Source organism: Tachypleus tridentatus, unplaced genomic scaffold (genome assembly GCF_004210375.1).
Source record: "Tachypleus tridentatus isolate NWPU-2018 unplaced genomic scaffold, ASM421037v1 Hic_cluster_2, whole genome shotgun sequence".
Classification (NCBI taxonomy): domain Eukaryota; kingdom Metazoa; phylum Arthropoda; class Merostomata; order Xiphosura; family Limulidae; genus Tachypleus; species Tachypleus tridentatus.
In genome coordinates this window covers 45,199,417-45,212,401 of record NW_027467782.1, presented here as the reverse complement: position 1 = coordinate 45,212,401, position 12,985 = coordinate 45,199,417, and the positions used below count along the sequence as shown (strand labels likewise).

General features: G+C 30.4%; 1 long non-coding RNA gene across 1 annotated transcript in view; it reads right to left on the bottom strand.

The window, feature by feature from the left end:
- The window catches only part of LOC143242205 (uncharacterized), a 56,448-nt gene extending 44,909 nt beyond the window's left edge, over positions 1-11,539 (bottom strand). Inside the window, exons 1-2 of the long non-coding RNA XR_013022565.1 lie at positions 11,501-11,539; positions 5,837-5,909 (exon numbers count right to left, since the gene is read on the bottom strand). This is a non-coding gene — a long non-coding RNA (uncharacterized LOC143242205). The remainder of the gene's footprint in view (positions 1-5,836; positions 5,910-11,500) is intronic.
- Positions 11,540-12,985: the final 1,446 nt, after the last annotated feature.

The following is a 12,985-nucleotide window of genomic DNA, read 5'->3' as shown; positions in this document are numbered from 1 at the left end:
CAACACCACAACGATGTTACTAAACTATAATGCAATCAACTGTGGTATTTTATTAAGACAACGATGTTACTAAACTATAATACAACCAACTTTAGTATTTTATTTAGACAAGGATGTTACAAAAGTAAAATACAACCAACTTTAGTATTTTATTTAGACAACGATGTTACTAAACTATAATACAACCAACTGTAGTATTTTATTCAGACAACGATGTTACTAAACTATAATACAACCAACTTTAGTATTTTATTTAGACAACGATGTTACTAAACTATAATACAACCAACTTTAGTATTTTATTTAGACAACGATGTTACTAAACTATAATACAACCAGCTTTCATATTTTATTTAGACAACGATGTTACTAAACTATAATACAACCAACTTTAGTATTTTATTTAGACAACGATGTTACTAAACTATAATACAACCAACTGTAGTATTTTATTCAGACAATGATGTTACTAAACTATAATACAACCAACTGTAGTATTTTATTTAGACAACGATGTTACTAAACTATAATACAACCAACTTTAGTATTTTATTTAGACAACGATGTTACTAAACTATAATACAAGCAGCTTTCATATTTTATTTAGACAAGGATGTTACAAAAGTAAAATACAACCAACTTTAGTATTTTATTTAGACAACGATGTTACTAAACTATAATACAACCAACTGTAGTATTTTATTCAGACAACGATGTTACTAAACTATAATACAACCAACTTTAGTATTTTATTTAGACAACGATGTTACTAAACTATAATACAACCAGCTTTCATATTTTATTTAGACAACGATGTTACTAAACTATAATACAACCAACTGTAGTATTTTATCCAGACAATGATGTTACTAAACTATAATACAACCAACTGTAGTATTTTATTTAGACAACGATGTTACTAAACTATAATACAACCAACTTTAGTATTTTATTTAGACAACGATGTTACTAAACTATAATACAACCAACTTTAGTATTTTATTTAGACAACGATGTTACTAAACTATAATACAACCAGCTTTCATATTTTATTTAGACAACGATGTTACTAAACTATAATACAACCAACTGTAGTATTTTATTTAGACAACGATGTTACTAAACTATAATACAACCAACTGTAGTATTTTATTCAGACAACGATGTTACTAAACTATAATACAACGAGCTTTCATATTTTATTTAGACAACGATGTTACTAAACTATAATACAACCAACTGTAGTATTTTATTTAGACAACGATGTTACTAAACTATAATACAACCAACTTTAGTATTTTATTTAGACAACGATGTTACTAAACTATAATACAAGCAGCTTCCATATTTTATTGAGACAACGATGTTACTAAACTATAATACAACCAACTTTAGAATTTTATTTAGACAACGATGTTACTAAACTATAATACAACCAACTTTAGTATTTTATTTAGACAACGATGTTACTAAACTATAATACAAGCAGCTTCCATACTTTATTGAGACAACGATGTTACTAAACAATAATACAAGCAGCTTCCATATTTTATTGAGACAATGATGTTACAAAAGTAAAATACAACCAGCTTTCTTATTTTATTAAGACAGCGTTGTCACTGAACTTTTATGTAACGTTAGCACTTTTGTAAATAATGCTTTCGTTTGAGTTTCTGAAACTGTTTGTATCACTCGTAATGTAACTGCTGGGTTTAATTATAGTCACAGTGTCCATTGCTGTAAACAGTTTTTGAGTACGTTGTTTTTGTAAATCTTCAAGGTGAACCCTCAGTTTGAGACTTACATCTTTAATCCCCAGTACAATATTTGGTATATCATTTTTGGTACGCCAAGACATTTATCGAAGTTCTTATTTCCAGTATATATTTTCAAACAAGTCAAAATGAAGAGAGAAGTTTGTATTTCCCTTTCATATTCTCAGCAGTGATAAATCTGTTTGAAGAACGTGGGTCGTGAGATCCTAATGTAATACAGCAATATGCTATTCTCTATCACACACAAGTGAGATCCTAATGGAATACAGTAATATGCTATTCTCTATCACACACAAGTGAGATCCTAAGATCAATTGTGAGATCCTAATGGAATACAGCAATATGCTATTCTCTATCACACACAAGTGAGATCCTAATGGTGAGATCTCTAATGGAATACAGCAATATGCTATTCTCTATCACACACACAAGTGAGATCCTAATGGAATACAGATCTAATGGAATCTCTAATCACAGCTGTCACACACAGTGAGTGAGATCCTAATGGAATACAGCAATATGCTATTCTCTATGAATCACACACAAGTGAGCAATGGAATGCAAGTGAGATCCTAATTACAGCAATATGCTATTCTCTATCACAGTGAGATCCTAATGGAATACAGCAATATGCTATTCTCTATCACACACAAGTGAGATCCTAATGGAATCAATATGCTGCTATTCTCTATCACACACAAGTGAGATCCTAATGGAATACAGCAATATGCTATTCTCTGTCACACACAAGTGAGATCCTAATGGAATACAGCAATATGCTATTCTCTATCTAATGGAATCAATATGCTATTCTCTATCACACACAATGGTGAGATCCTAATGGAATACAGCAATATGCTATTCTCTATCACACACAAGTGAGATCCTAATGGAATACAGCAATAGCAATAGTGAGCTAATGGAATACAGCAATATCTATTCTCTATCACACACAAGTGAGATCCTAATGGAATACAGCAATATGCTATTCTCTATCACACACAAGTGAGATCCTAATGGAATACAGCAATATGCTATTCTCTATCACACACAAGTGAGATCCTAATGGAATACAGCAATATGCTATTCTCTATCACACACAAGTGAGATCCTAATGGAATACAGCAATATGCTATTCTCTATCACACACAAGTGAGATCCTAATGGAATACAGCAATATGCTATTCTCATCACACAAGTGAGATCCTAATGGAATACAGCAATATGCTATTCTCTATCACACACAAGTGAGATCCTAATGGAATACAGCAATATGCTAATGGAATACAGCAATATGCTATTCTCTATCACACACAAGTGAGATCCTAATGGAATACAGCAATATGCTATTCTCTATCACACACAAGTGAGATCCTAATGGAATACAGCAATATGCTATTCTCTATCACACACAAGTGAGATCCTAATGGAATACAGCAATATACTATTCTCTATCACACACAAGTGAGATCCTAATGGAATACAGCAATATGCTATTCTCCATCACACACAAGTGAGATCATAATGGAATACAGCAATATGCTATTCTCTATCACACACAAGTGAGATCCTAATGGAATACAGCAATATGCTATTCTCTATCACACATAAGACACCTTTCTTCATTTACAGGAGGCTACTATTTAGAATACCTTGGTGTCTTCTTCAACTACCATCTCAGCCGAGCTTAGCCTTTTCTCCTTTGCTTGCAAATTGTGGAGTGCAATTGCTGTAATTTTAATAGCAAGCTAAAAATTAGCTAGTCTTTATGTGAGTCTTCAGAATACAAACAGTGATCTTTCTTTACCTTTGTTTGGTGGTAATGATAATATTTTTACAGTCTAAAGTTTTGGAAATAATTATATGAAAATGAACTGCACTGTAGTTGGTTGTTATGTAATAAATTTAAAGTGCAACACCTATAAAAATGCAAGCAATCATACTCTCTTCAGTAGTAATGGTAATAATCCCTAATAGCTCATAATACTGGAGATCAAAGTTGTAGTTGGCTAAGAATATTCTATGCAAAACATTGTGGTTAGGCTTTCTATTTTTGTAGAATATGGTATGTGATACTGGTGTTGTTAATAACAAAAGTTGAGGTAGAAAACTAAAATGAAGTATTTTAGTGTATATTCTTTATGTGATAGGTGAAGGTTGAATACAGATCTTTTCACTGTGTTACCCCAGCTGGAAATGGATTAAGAGGAGCTACTCTTCAATGTAGAAATGGAATCTCAGTTCCATGCTGTAAAGGTTGCATGTGAGGGTCTTCCTCATTCAATTTAACATATGAGGAGCAAGAATTGTGCTGAAGGGAAGAGCATAAAATTGAAAAACACAATTGTGATGAACAAACTGTATCAAATGTCTAGAGGATGGAGCAATCAGGATGTGGTCATTCACAGTTCAGGTGAAAATGGCCAATGGAGAGAAAAGAAATCTTCTATCTAAAATTATGGAACAGCCAAAGATCAGTTGAAGGACAATAGGTGTTACTGGACACCAGCCCATGGTCTTCTTAAGGAGCACAAAGAGACAAAAGTAAAACCCAAAAAAAGTTTTATACTTCCTTGACAGTATCTTTGGCCACAAGATCTTTTATCACATCCTTGAAAATAAAGATAGATTGTGGGTCTGAAGGAGTAGAAAATAAAATGAGAAGAGAAAAAATGAAGTGGAAAGAAAGAAGGTGGATGAGAACTTGTAGAATTAACATGTAAGTGCAGAAGAGTGACAAACAGATGTGTGTCTATTGGGCATGACCAAACAGGATAGTTGCTGACAAGAAATGCAACAAAGCTGACACTGAGTAGTGGGAGGACAGGAAGAAGGGGAAAGTTTTAGAGGTGAAACAAATACATTAGAATAGACTGAGCCTGTCAAGGAACAGCAAGGCTGTGAAAGATAAGAAATCAGAGAAAGTAACTAAGGCTGATGCCAAGCTGCTTTGGCCCATGGACTCCAGAGAATTAAGAACACCACTAAAGACATCAGGTCAAAAAAAGGATAAGAAGTAGGTAGTCATGCAATGGTAAGGAGTGTATCCTGACCAAACAGGTCTCAACAGTAGAACTAAGTAAGTAGGGTACAATATATATGTAAAAATGGCTGGTATGGGTTGAGAAAACTCTATGTTGTTCGCTCCTCTACATAGAATTTTCTCAACCCATACCAGCATGAACCCTACTGTCAGGTGAGGTAGAAAGCATTAAATAATCACAAGGATTATAATAATTGAGCAAAGAACATGATGATCACAACACACAGGTTGAAGAGAATGAAAGCAATATGATGCATGATGGATTCCACAAAATGCTGTACAATGGTAGCAACCTCCTCCACAATAAACAAGCTTCCCCACAAAATGCTGTACAATGGTAGTAACCTATTCCATAATAAACAAAGTATAAATAAAACTTGTGTGCATAACACATCGCCCATACAAGACATATTTGAAGTAATTATTCCTTGAAAATTCAGGAGAAAAATTAAAGCTTTTGTAACAACAACAACAACCAAAAAAAAGCGAATAAATGTTTCATAAAGAAATAAATATCTCATCCAATTCAACTCAAAAAAGTTTTAACAGGTCTGCTGAGGAAATGAATGAAGTTATCACGAGTGCAAGCATATAGGGGAATTTACTGCACGTGTATGTTGTGTTGCCCTCCTTTTGTTGGAGAACTATTGTTTCATGATGTCATCATGCACCTTCATGGTCCACATTAAACACACAACTTTAGATAGGATTTAGCACAAGGCTAGTGGCATGTAAATCTGATAGACTGAAATGTGAGCGAAATAGCAGTTTTGTGTATGATAGCAAGTATTCTCTCAGTAACTGTCATGTTGTGCTCAAAGCAAATTTAGTAACTATTTTAACTTGTGTTCTCACTTGGGAATGCATTGGTCCTATTAAATGAGCATACAAATTTACATATAAATTATATTTAGGTAAAAATACTAGATACATGTGTTAACCTAAATGTGGTTGTTCATAAGGAGTTTTGAGCATTAGGAAAATTTTAATATAATTAATATTGAAAGGATACACTTACAAGCAGTTCTACAGCAAACAACATTGTTTTTCTCCAACATGATAGTTTCCCATAAGCTCTGAGAGTTAGACACCTAATATAAAAGATTAATTTTAATATTAGAGATATTTTATTTCATGGGTACATCAACAATGTAATAAGTTTTGCAATACATGACAAATGTGTGTTATGAGTCATAAAGATATATATATCAATAGTTTATGTTCTAGTTTCTATAAAAAACAAAGATATACTGGACATTTAGTCAACAGCTTCAAAACAAATCAAGTTTTTGCATCTGATTCAACAAGCAGAAATAAAATTTTATAATAAATATTAAAAACACAGTAATATCAAAATACATCTTTCATTACAGTATTGCCTTAAAACTCCAACACCAACATTAAAACCTGAAACAGTTGGATCACAATATTCTGATTAACTTAAAAATAAACATTATTAAGTGTAACAATATAATGATAGGTACAATAAACATAATACATACACAGATTCAATATTTTCAAGAGAAGATATTATAAAGAAAGGATCAAAGATAAGTACAAATATTGCATCTTTTAAAATAATAATAGCAACCAAATAAAAACAACAAGAAACTGTTAATGGTTAAATATGAAGGGGTTGATGTTATTAGAGGCTTTCTTTAATAAAAGCTCCATAATCTGGAGTTGAGAATTTTTATTTAAACTTTTCAAGAAATATGGGGTAGTTGTTATTCTCATTGTATAACTGGATACAAGGACTCAGCTAGATTATTTAAGTGATATCTACTCCTAGTTAAATTCCATGTGTTCATTCATGTATTTGTAGGTAACATGTAGACTGTCTCCAGCTTTAAATCATTAGTACAACATAATACAAAGGAGAGATGTTAAACTTGAAATTATAATGTATACTAAACAATAACTACAAAGTATAACTGATATGTCTGTAATTAAAAATAAAGTTTTTAATCATATAATGAGTATCTTATTACACACTAGTGAGGACTTCTCAACAGAACTTAACAATATTTTATTGTATAAATGTGTGTGTGTTTTTTATATACTGTCCCTTTTATCCAGTACACAGGAATGGTGCTTCAATGTAAATAATGTAATGAAATATGTATACTTCACAGACAGTAAACAAATTTGTGACTGAATTAGGAAAATAATTTCTACTATCTTTAAAGTTCACTCATCTTGTACTTACAAGAAACTGAGAATAAGCATTCATTGACAAAACTACGAGTGAACAAACCTACAAAAATGCTTGAACAATTTAGAACTTATTAAAACAAGTGCAGTCTTCAACAGATCATAGGGTGACAAAAGTATACATGAAAAAAGCTTTCAATATTTGTTTTCCCTTTTCCAAATGTGTTGTTGAATCACTTGAGAGGAAATTTAAACTCAGAATGTCCAAGCAGTTAGTAATAAGTACACCAAAACCTTTTAGACTTTAGAAAGTGAAAATAAAAACAAGTTGGCTGGTGTGACTTTTATTCAAAATTAAATTCATAGATCCAAATAGATATTTATAACAAAGGAATTCACACATTTACACTTATAATGCACTTAAAAATAATGTGTTGCTTATAAATATAAATAGTAGTGTGTGTAAATTTATGCATATATACACCCACCCCTAAAAGCAAATTATACCACATATGAAAACATAAGCTGATAGAATTGTAAATGTGAAACGTGGTACACACCGCATATGTTTTTGAACATTTTAAGGGTTTTATTGACAAATTTAATGTTATCTTAACAAAGACTAGTGTCTGCATATTAAAACTTAGCTGACTTAACCTGTCATGAGAAATCACATCTTCTGCCTCCAACACAAACCTCTCTTTGTTACATAACATAAGCATAAAGTTTTACAGAAATTTGTGTAACTTAAATATAAATATATTAAAACACATTAACCTTATAATTACAGGCACCCTTATACTGTGCACATCATAAAATTTATGTTCTAACATTCCAAAATTAATAAAGCAATCTTATTATCAATGAAGTTAGTATCACAGTTTACATTCTAGTCCAAAGTTTTATATTATCTATGTTTTAATTTCTTTATTTAAAAACAAACCTTAAAGGAGAAATCTTAAAATTCAGTTTGATGAACAATTTCACAAAGTTTTAACTGTTAGATTTTCTAGCTGTGAGTTAGATATAGCAAGTACACAGAGAGAAGCTAGATTAATTGTTCTGTTTACACAGTCTTTGTTCAAGCTACTTAGGAGACACTGGAAGGAAAGAGAAATAAATTTCTTTGGATTCTAAAACATCAAAATATTAAATTTTGTGACAAAGTAAAACTTACTATTAAGAATATAACATCCTTTGATGAAAAGTTAAAATGTATGTATATTTTTCTACTTTTAATTTTAAATATTTCATTGCACAATATGTTGATGATAACACTCAAAATATTCAAAATCTGAGTGCAAATAACTAGAATACAAAAATAAAGAACCTTTAATTAAAATAATATTATTTTCGGTTTGCAAATTATTTGTAATCTTTAACAAAATTTTGCCAGGCATTGTGAAGATATATTAAGAAAGCTCAAAATTATCATATTGTTGCACTGTTTGTCATATCTTAATACAAACTATGCCAAATGGCCTATCCATGAGGTGAAATAAATGAAAGGATAATTTAAGAAAAATGATAATTTTTAATCCTCTAATTACTAAGTGTCCATGAACCACATGTACCCTTTTAATACATTTTTCTAAACTATTTATCCATCATATTACTTGTGAGCCTACAACCTTCCCAGAAAACAATTAACCACAAATATCATTAATATTGTAGTTAATATCACATTGTCTTTACACAGAAGATGAGTGATTCTCCAAAACTTGTGGTAAGCTCTTTTGTCTGATAGTTGTAACAGAAACAACTATAAAATTATTCAATATTATTAATACATAAATAGTATTTACACAACATAATAATTATTTTTAAAATTATCTAGTTACAGCAGGTAACTAATAATAAATGTTACAACAGGTGACTAATAACAAATGTTACAACAGGTGACTAATAACAAATGTTACAACAGGTGACTAATAATAAACGTTACAACAGGTGACTAATAACAAATGTTACAACAGGTGACTAATAACAAATGTTACAACAGGTGACTAATAACAAATGTTACAACAGGTGACTGATAACAAATGTTACAACAGGTGACTAATAACAAATGTTACAACAGGTGACTAATAACAAATGTTACAACAGGTGACTAATAACAAATGTTACAACAGGTGACTAATAACAAATGTTACAACAGGTGACTAATAACAAATGTTACAACAGGTGACTAATAACAAACAGGTTACAACAGGTACAACTGAATAACAAACGTTACAACAGGTGGTTACAACAGGTAACTAATAATAAACGTTACAACAGGTGACTAATAACAAACGTTACAACAGGTGACTAATAACAAACGTTACAACAGGTGACTGATAACAAATGTTACAACAGGTGACTGATAACAAACGTTACAACAGGTAATAATAACAAACACTGATAACATTTGTATGTAAAAACTAACAATTAATTTTTCTTACATACAGTTAAGGGTATGATTTTTAAAATCCTACAGCAGCTACCTTATTTTAATTTTGTTCAATTGAATTGGCCTGGAAAGGAGTACAATTTATAAATTGGAGTACCTGAATTTAATAAAAGCTGTTTAACATTTGTTCCAACAAAAAAAATTAAACTATATTACCTATAGGACAAAAGTCAGAAAAAGCATTTAACATTTGCAAAAAACTGAGATCAAACTTAGAATTCAAGTCTTGATGAGGAGATTAAAAATTGTTGTTCCAGTCTTAAACATTTTCAAGCACAGCAAATATATATGTCCCTAATTTTGAAACTGACAGATAAAGAGGAAAGCAGCTGGTCAACAGCAAAGTTTCAGGTTATTCTTTTCAACTGATACTCTTGTAATAAACCTACAAAGCAAAGGTATGGAGCAGATTTTGTGATAACAGGATGTAACTAGTGAATTCATTAACAACTGGCCAACATGATAAGAATGGTATTAAATCTGTAAACTACATGTCAGCATGAATACTGCAACTGAGTCAAGAGAATTAACTATGTACAACAAGATACATACATATACATTTATTAATGACTATGATCTCTTAAAAACTCAAGTAGCTAGAATGGTGACATTTTTTTTAAAAATCTGAAAACATAACTTTTATTAAGACTCAACTGGTTTCCTACCTTTTAACTAAAAGTTGTAAAAAGGGTTTTAATAGACATTGCTTATTCATTTTATTTTTAATTTATATATTTTTGAAAGCTAAACAGAGGTTATCTAAACTATCTGTCCCTAACTTTTACATGACAGAAGACAGCTAATACACAGTATCTACTAATGGTCTATTGATATAAGACCAAGTAGAGACCATGATTCTTAGAGTGCAACTATGTTCCCAAAGTCTGGAGAAACATTGTTTCGTAACTGCCATTAACTGGTGTTACACAAACCACTAAGCCACGACCAACCATAGACTTTTACATAAAAAGAGAAAATATGTTACTGTGTAACACTAGGGGAATTCAGGATATTTCAAAACATATTTCCTTACAGAATTAGAACTTAAAACTTACATACTATTAAGATATAGATTATTGGCTAAGTTTTCATGCCATAGTAACTGGTATAACAAACTCTCCATCATCCATAGTAAAGAATAGCCAGGTTGAAAGAGTTAAACTTAAGCACCTCGCTTCATGATTCATTTTTATTTCTAATAATATTTTAAGTGATCAAAATTTTATTTCTTAGTATATAAACAAACATAAATATCTTATTCTAATAAAATACATCCTAGTATCATATATTGTTTCAGACTTCTGAACAGAGAAAAAAGCTAATTGTGAAAGTGTTGCTGAACTAAACTAAGAGTTGACAAAACTTAATTTTGAGAAAAGAAAGATATAGTATTTTCAGTAAATTTTAAATTCCTGATATGTTTCTTTCTTTCTTATGGCCACATTTTTCAATTTTCCATTTAGATTTTATGAATGAATTAAAGAAAAACAAATGATTTTTCAACTATTTTTTTTCTATTACAAAGTTTCAAGAAATAACATCAAGTTTAAAGTATATTATATCTACGTACTGATATTCACCACTTGTCATGCTATCAAATGCTTATGACAAAACTGAAACCTTTACTAAAAAAAACAACTTTGTGCAATTATAATAAAACAGTTAAACTTCCTTAAGGCAGTAAGCTAACAAGAACTTAGAAATTATATTTTTATTTAAAACATAACAGAGCTTCTTAAGACATGTTAATGCACCAAATATATACTTGTAACAGTCTTGTAGCAAACTACCCACAGTTGTTTGTTCAATACAAACTGAAATTCAGATGTATCACTGCTCACATGTTTTCTGTCTTACACACTTTACATTTGATAAACTGGTTTTGGCTAAATTTATGTTCCTGCACCTTGATGTAATTTTTATAGCAAATTAGTTTGTTGTTAGTGTGAAAGTATATATACCCTTGTCTTTCATTACAAATATTAAATATTATAAATTCAAACAATTATTTATCTGTTAATAAGAACTAGAGTATACAAATAATTACTAAACATTATATATCAAATTTATACACACCTAGTAACCACCAAAAGTAACAGATTTACAGATGAATGAATACACCCTATGTTCAAAGAAAGAAAACACAATAGTTAATTAATAACCTGCCTATAACTAAATAAATGTTTCCATAGCTAATACAAAATCTATGACAAGTCACATTTTGTATACATGTGTAAAGAAGTAACATATCACTTAATATATGATTAAGAACTGAAACTATTAATGTTTGGAGAAACTCCATAATTACAGAATTGACAAAAGCAAAGACAAGTTTGTTTTGCAAATACTTGTGAAACATACAGCTGTCTTTATTTTTCTCAATTCTATGTTACTTGACAGGTTTTTACCTTATAACAGTAATTATAAATTTTTTATTAGACAACTTATTTTCAGATATTTATAATTACTTCCCATTTATATTTGTGACAAAACTAGTAACTCTACCTGCTGTCATTTTCAACTTTCTTAACTCAACTAACAACAAAATATGGATGCTGCAAAAATGGGAATATGAAGAAACATCAATCTTGGTCATCCAAAGTTTCAAACAAAAAGAACACTGAGAAGTGAGAAAATTCATCACTATAAACTCAGGAAGGTCTAGAAACATGGGACAGAATGATGACCAAATCCCCCAGTGCTACGGGATATGAGAAACAGATGAAAATAAAATCTTGGGAGAGGGTGATAAATCCTTTTGACAGTAACTTTGCCTAAAAGGTTTGACATTGCCTTAGACAAATATAAGAAAGAAGAGAAGGGATAAGAATGGAAACAACAGAGGATGAAGAATTATGAGTTTTATCAATGGATAAAACTTGGCAGAACAAATTCAGAACTTTATAAAGACTTTCTTTTGGGTTTCAAGGGCCAGGAAAGCAGAATTCACACTGTCATGAAGGTTACCATTTTAACAATATGATTATAATTGTGCTTTAAATTGACAAATGAGTACACAGTATTAATGTTAAGAGCTTAATTTGCAAAATAAATAAAGATAGTATTCAGAAACTATTTTGGTGTATTTTTAATTATTTAATAAAATATATTATATGTATCAATAAAACATCAACTGTCCAAGCCATGTTTTCAATTTCACAAATGTTTGGAATAATTTTCACTGACATAAATATTCTATGCACAAAAAGATCAATGTCCCAGTCTGTGTCACATTTCCATTTCTTCTTTGACTTGATCCAATCATGGTTTTCTCTTAATGACCTTTCAGAATAGATTCAGTTTCATCTCTACTGCTGCAGGTTTCACATTTTTCATCACTTGAGACTTCTTGGATTTGTATGTCAAAGTACAATCGTTTTTTTCTTTTTTCAGTTAATCTAGGTTTTCTCACTTTTCTACCAATTTTTACTTTTGTTTAAATTGTAACTTTTCTGTTTCCAAATGCTTTTCTCACCCCTTTCACAAATATAATAATTTGCAGAATGATCTAGACTTACAGCATGCTTATTAGCATCACAAACTAGTTTTTGTGTTGTGTGT